The 6,114-nt window shown below is 47.3% G+C and overlaps 1 long non-coding RNA gene across 1 annotated transcript; it reads left to right on the forward strand.

Moving 5' to 3' along the window:
• The first annotated feature begins 5,509 nt into the window (after window positions 1-5,509).
• On the forward strand, window positions 5,510-6,114 carry LOC136291655 (uncharacterized). Its single transcript, XR_010721641.1, has 2 exons — window positions 5,510-5,819; window positions 5,902-6,114. It is a non-coding gene; the product is annotated as an uncharacterized lncRNA (long non-coding RNA).

Here is a 6,114-nt window from a genome sequence, read left to right on the forward strand (position 1 = left end):
GGAGGAATTTGCAAACCCTTTCTGCCCCACGGCAAACCTGAGCGGGATTCGCCCTCGGACCAGTAGATGCACTGACACAGAGTCACCTGGGTTCAAGCTGTGGCCAGGTTGGAATTCTCCAGCCGGATTCATATTCCTGTTTTTTTCGCTTTCGTGACCAGACTCCTGCCCACAAGCAGCTTCTACCACTGCAGCCACCTGCGATACCTGCTGCCACAGGAGGCTCGTGGCTCAGGTATTACCAGCAACGAAATTCCGGCTCTTTCTTGTAGGGAACGGACCTCGTGCTACAGTAAATACCACAGCAGGGTGAGCGAGGGGAAGTAGAAAAACTTTGGTCTTGAAACCAAGGGGATTCCCTGTCTCTGCAACGGTTGGTGCCGCTGTAAATAACGAGGAGGAAATGAGAGCTCTGCCTTAAAAATACTCACTACTTTGAACGTGCAAACATGACTGAAGCCTTTGAAAAAAAATAATTGGGAAGAGGCAAAAAAAGCGAAAGCAAAAAAGCTAAATGTGCAAAAAAAGCCTAAGAAACCCTCTGTTTGTTTGTACTATGACCATGCAAGCTGCGAAGAAGAGTCATGGATGCGCAGCCACCCCAACAGAAGAGTTTTAGAAGTGTAAGAAAACGGATTTAAAGGAGTTCCAGGGCTGATGTGAAACTGCTGTGGGTGGAAAACTGAAGCCGAGACTCTTGAGCAATTCAGCCAAGAGCTGGAGGCCTCTGACCAACGTCACAGAGCACCACAGAAACCACACCGGGCTCCAAGACAGGAAGGCTTTTGCCTTTCATCGGCAGATATCAGACATTCACACCATCAGCAGCAGCTAAAACCACTGAATTCTTTACAAAACCCTGCAATGGAGACCTCCTAAGGCAGGCAGGCAAGTTTTAATGCCAGCCCCGTTTGTTGAGGATGTTCACTTCTGACATAGTGGCAGGAGGAGATTGGTCACCGGCTTCATCCCTGGCTCAAAACATGGGAATTCAACCAAGGCAGACACAGTGTTAATTTAAACTGGCCAAGCTTTGCTCTTAATTTGATGTAAACAGGAGACAGAATTAAACCACCTACAAATTTTGTGCAAGACCTCATGGCCCTGGGGCTTGGCCACAGAGCTGTGAGCAGCACTGTGCTGATGGTGCAAGAGCTTTGGCCTGCTCTGAAAAAATAATAATAATAAAAACAAAAAAAAGCCAAAACAACCAGCCACACAACAAAGTAGACAGCAAATACCAACTCCCTGCAGGAAAAAAAAAAACCCAACAAAACAAAAAGCAACAAACCAGCTGAAACACCCTGAATAGCAGCGTTTCTTTCACAACTTTGTGCACAATGCAACCCTTTTTATGCAGGAAAGTGCCATGTCAAGCCCTCGGAACTGCAGATCACAAATCCTGCCGAATGCTGTAGTTTTTGTGCCACTCTGTGCTGGTCTATATTGAATTAGCACGCACCACTTTCTGCACTGTTCCTTGCTCTAATGTAAAATGTATGGGGTTCCATCACTAATTCATGGCTTAGGAACTCTACTTGCTCTAGAGCGAGGGTCGGGGTAAGCTGTAGTTTTTGGTATCTTTACACGCAAACAAAAAAATTAAATAAATTTTTAAAAAGCCTCAGCACAGAAAGCTTGAGTTGGTACTTTTGCGTGCGTGGGCAGGATAGAAAAACAGCACAGCAAACTTCAGTGAGGCACATCTTTGCCTCCAGAGTAACCTACCAGGAAAAAAGAAAAAAAATACACTAAAGCCCCAAACAAACAAATGAACCGCACCCCAACAGTTCTACCTGCAATGTCAGAGGTCCTCTGCGGGCTTAGTAGAGTCCTTGGCAACCTGAAATGTTTCCAGGCAGCAGGAAAGCAAAGCAAAAGGTTCCTGCAGCTTCAGCCCCTCGCTCAGCCTGCAGGAAGGAGGCTGGGTTTAGGGCTGTGAGGAGTTAATAATTCAAGCAGTCTCCAATATTTTCATCGTTACAGGCAGGAGAGAAGGAACGGTCACTCACACGGTGTGCTCAGGCTGCAGCGCCCCAGAGCCTCTGCCATGGGCCAGAATTCACCACTGGGCCTAAGAAGATTCCGGTTACAGCCTGATTTCCTGGGCTTTCGCAGCTTTTGTCACTTGTGAGCTGTGTTCAGCCAAGGTTCTCCTGCCCACTTTGAATTAAATATAAAATTGACGCACACAGAGCGACAGTCCGGACTTAACAAAAGTAGCAAAACCTCCTTTGGGTGCACTTTGGCTTAAAACTTCTTAAACTTGAAATTTTGGGGTGGTTTTTTTTTAGTCATACTCATTCATCCCTCAGTCTGCAATGCCTGGTACAAGATTAAATCATCTGCTGCTGTGTAGCTTTAATTGGCCAACTTCAAATGGCATCTGAGCCGGGTGCTTTGGCTGTTTAGACACTTTTCTTTTTTCCTTTCAGGAGACTTCTCTTTAATCTGAACGCTCCTCTTACCCATCAAAATGTGAGGTGTAACAGTGCCCAAGAATGATGGAATGGTTTGGACTGGGAGGGACCTTCGGGATGATCCCATTCCAGCCCCCTGCCATGGGCAGGGGCCACCTCCCGCTGCACCAAAGGCCCATCCAAGCCTGGCCTTCAATCAGTGCCAAGAGCTGGTTTTGCCGTTCAATTTCTCCTTGGTGCAACATCCGTTTCCACGGGGGATTCACTTCGCTCCTTCCCTTGGCGCTCCCGGGTTTGGAATCACTGGCAGCAGGATTAGACCTGGCCTGTTTGACAATTCCACCCAGCCGGGAAGCCCTGAGAGACTCCAGAACAGCCGAGGCTCTAAGAGATGCTGCAGGAACTCGAGCACCTCGCAGCTGCCTCCAGGAACCCCCACATTCCCTCTCCTCCAGAGCCACGTCACGGCGCGAAGCCCTGCCGTGCCACAGGCCGGACAGACAGCTGTGGGATGGGGGACCAGAGCTCTGCAGGGCACCCAGCCTCCGTGAGAGACACAGGAGAGGCAGACAGGGGGGAACAGCAGCCCCTGCTCGTGTCCGAGAGCACGCTTCAGCTTTTCAGGAGCAGAGCACACAGCGGTCACCACCACCGGCGCTCTCTGCTCGTCCCTGCTCACCCAAAGGTCTGCCTGCAACAACAGCCCAGCGCCCAGCGCCGTGGGGAAACCTCCTCTTTTGGCTCATCCTCCCTTTTCAAATGAGCTGTCGCTCCAAAAGAACCACACCAGAGCAACGGCATCTGCAATATCGTTATTAACAGGGTACCAGCACGTTCCCTCGACCACCGCCCAGCTCTGCATTCCAGCTGGCTTTAAAAACTAACTCTAGAACACGGCTCCTACAGAGAAAAGGAAAAACTAAAAGGTTTTTTTTTTTAATCCCCTCAAATGTGTGCAGTTACAAGGTCCCGGGCTGTTCTCATTACCTGGCAGGAGGAAAGTGCCTTTCATGCAATGCAGCTGAACCTACTCCTCTACTTTCACCTCTCCGTTTCTCACTACCTGCTCAAGCGTGTGCCAAGAGCACTTTTAGGCTCTGACACTGTCTCTCAGCAAGTTCACTTTCCAACTGTCCAGCTTTCAATCCCAACAGGGAACAAACTGCAGCCCACACCTCTTAATGCAGCCATAACAATAGCTCTCATGGCATAGTTTTTAATTTTTCACCCTCTTTACTAATCCTTTCTATTCACAACTCAACTGTCCTGGAGCAGAACTTGTGGATAACACATGCTCTCTGCCAGTAACTAAACAAGCCCAGGAGTGTAAGGCTCCAAAGTGCATTCAGTACACCTGTAAGGGTGAAATGGAGATGACAAACCTTCCAGCTCTCCCTGGAGCACTGGAAATCCTCTCGTCCACCTTGCACTGCAACATTTAAGCTTTTGCTGCGAAGATGGACGTTGGAAAGCCACTCCCACATTTGTGTGTGTACACACGTATACGCTTGTAGAACTTACACCCAAAAAGGAGAAAATCATGTAATTTAGAGGGGATGGCTTTTATTTGGAAGTTGGCACTAGCATTTTATCCTGCTATTTAATAATGAGATCGAAAACGTTTAATTTTAATGCAGTTCAGCCTGGTTAAACACCACCGCACGGCACGTAGTCTGCAAAGGATTAAACTTCAACGAATTTTAAAAGTATTGCCTGTTTAGATTATTCACTCAAGTACTTTTAAAGCACGACATTGGTACCAGGCACCACTTACAAACAGTGCCCCGAGGCAAGACTCTGCTTAAGAAGTTAATTACCAGGTAAGAGCGACCTGGGCTCTGGTTCTCAGTTCCCAACAAACAACTCATAGTCATTCCTCTCCAAAGAAAAAGAAGTGAAAGAACAGCAGTGTCAGAAAATCTGCTCTGAGAATGTCACAGTCTGAGTGCACACCAAGGGTAATCGCATGCCACATCTTCAGAATACTGAACATTGCTTTTCTAGTAAGCTTAACAACACACAGAGCTCCAAATGTTGGTGCAGTTAAATCTAAGCAGAGCCTAGCAATCCACATCACGTGCATTCAAATTATTTTAGCCCAAGGACATCCCAGACAGTGGCCAGAAGTCTGTTGTTCAAAACCTGCAATACGATCAAATTTCCCTTAGGGCCTTTGTACCTTTTATCTTCCCTCAGATAGTTCATTTGGGCAGAACAGAATTCAACAGCCTGAGACATCACCCAGCAGCAAATTTAACAGTTAACTAAAATTAATTCCTGCAGGAGCAAAAATCAGTGTTTGCAATAATTCAGTATTTACTTCCCTAACACGATCTCTAAGGCAGTGACAATTTCCACCCTAAAGAAAAGGACAGCAGTAAAAAGCTTTTAAGAGCAGTGATTCATCATCTACCTGCCTTCTTAACTTTCATTTCCTACTCTTCTTTCAGCCAGGTGCAAACACTACCAACAAGCTCTGCGAGTTTTATTTAACCCACTTGCATAAAATCAGACACTCTTTTACCAGTTACCCATTCCTTTTAAGCACAAGTATTTCTCGCTATCATAAGGTAGCAGGGCAGAAGGCTTTAGACAGGTCTCAAGCAGCAATTTCTGCAATGAGGCCGAAATGTTCCCTCCCATTTCCAATAAGGCCGAAATGGAAACCTTTCCACCACCATCCACCATCTCCCACCTGCATTCCGTGTCCATCTCCATGTGTGTCTGACTTCCTCGGGGATCCTGTGGAACTGCTGCTGCTGAAGGGAACCAGCAACAGCTCCTAGAAGGGTGACTGAGAAGATGCAGCAGCCAGCAGCTCTCAAAAGCCCGGGAATGAAACAGGAAACACTCTCAGCTTCAAGTGCCGGCAGCCCATTCTTTCAGCATCAACTTGAGGAGGCACAGCTGAACTCCTCGCTCGGCTCCAAAGCCCCAGGCATTTACTGTGCAACACCTGTGACTTTTGGCAGCCCCACATGCTCATAATTACCTGTCCTAAACTCTCCCACCTGGGTTTCTAAAAATAACCAGGTGAGCTCAACACAGGAGCCAGCCAGCGTGGGATAGGTGGGAAGATGAATAAAGAGAAGGACGGCCTGTATGAAGATTTCGTGCTTCAAAGATCATAATCACCCCTCATGATGCAAGTCATCACCTTCACTTGTCATGTTTTAATAGCTTTGTGACAGCAAATGCAAAAAAACCATTTCAGTGCGGTGGCAACAGCCTCTCAGGATTATGAAGGGTGTCACTGAGAGCGTGCAGGTGACGCTGGCTTTCCACTTCGGGTGTGTCTTCTGGCTCTGAAGTGCCTGAGGAGATGGCTCTTTCAGGCTGCTTATCTTACCATGCCACCACACTCCCAGCTTAACCCCGAAAGATGCCTGCCATAAAAAGGTGAGTTGCTCAACCTGCATGCCAAGCACCTGGAAAGCTCCCACAAGTGAAAGGAGCATCTTTTCCCAAATTGTTCACTCAGCTTCCACGACAGCGACACTGATCCCCGCTGGCTCCCAGGATAAGAACATTTCGACAAGACAGGAAGCAAAACCCCAAGTTTCTACCAGAATGAAGTGACAAGGCTGCATGAGTCTAGAACAAAGACAAAAAGAAGTGCCAAGAAGAACTGGCAGATGTTTATGCACTCGGTTAAAAAAAAAAAAAGTTCTTTTTCTAATTAGAAGGTATTTGA

This window comes from Chamaea fasciata, unplaced genomic scaffold (genome assembly GCF_029207755.1).
Source record: "Chamaea fasciata isolate MVZ Bird 193981 ecotype frontalis unplaced genomic scaffold, bChaFas1.0.hap1 SCAF_7, whole genome shotgun sequence".
Classification (NCBI taxonomy): domain Eukaryota; kingdom Metazoa; phylum Chordata; class Aves; order Passeriformes; family Sylviidae; genus Chamaea; species Chamaea fasciata.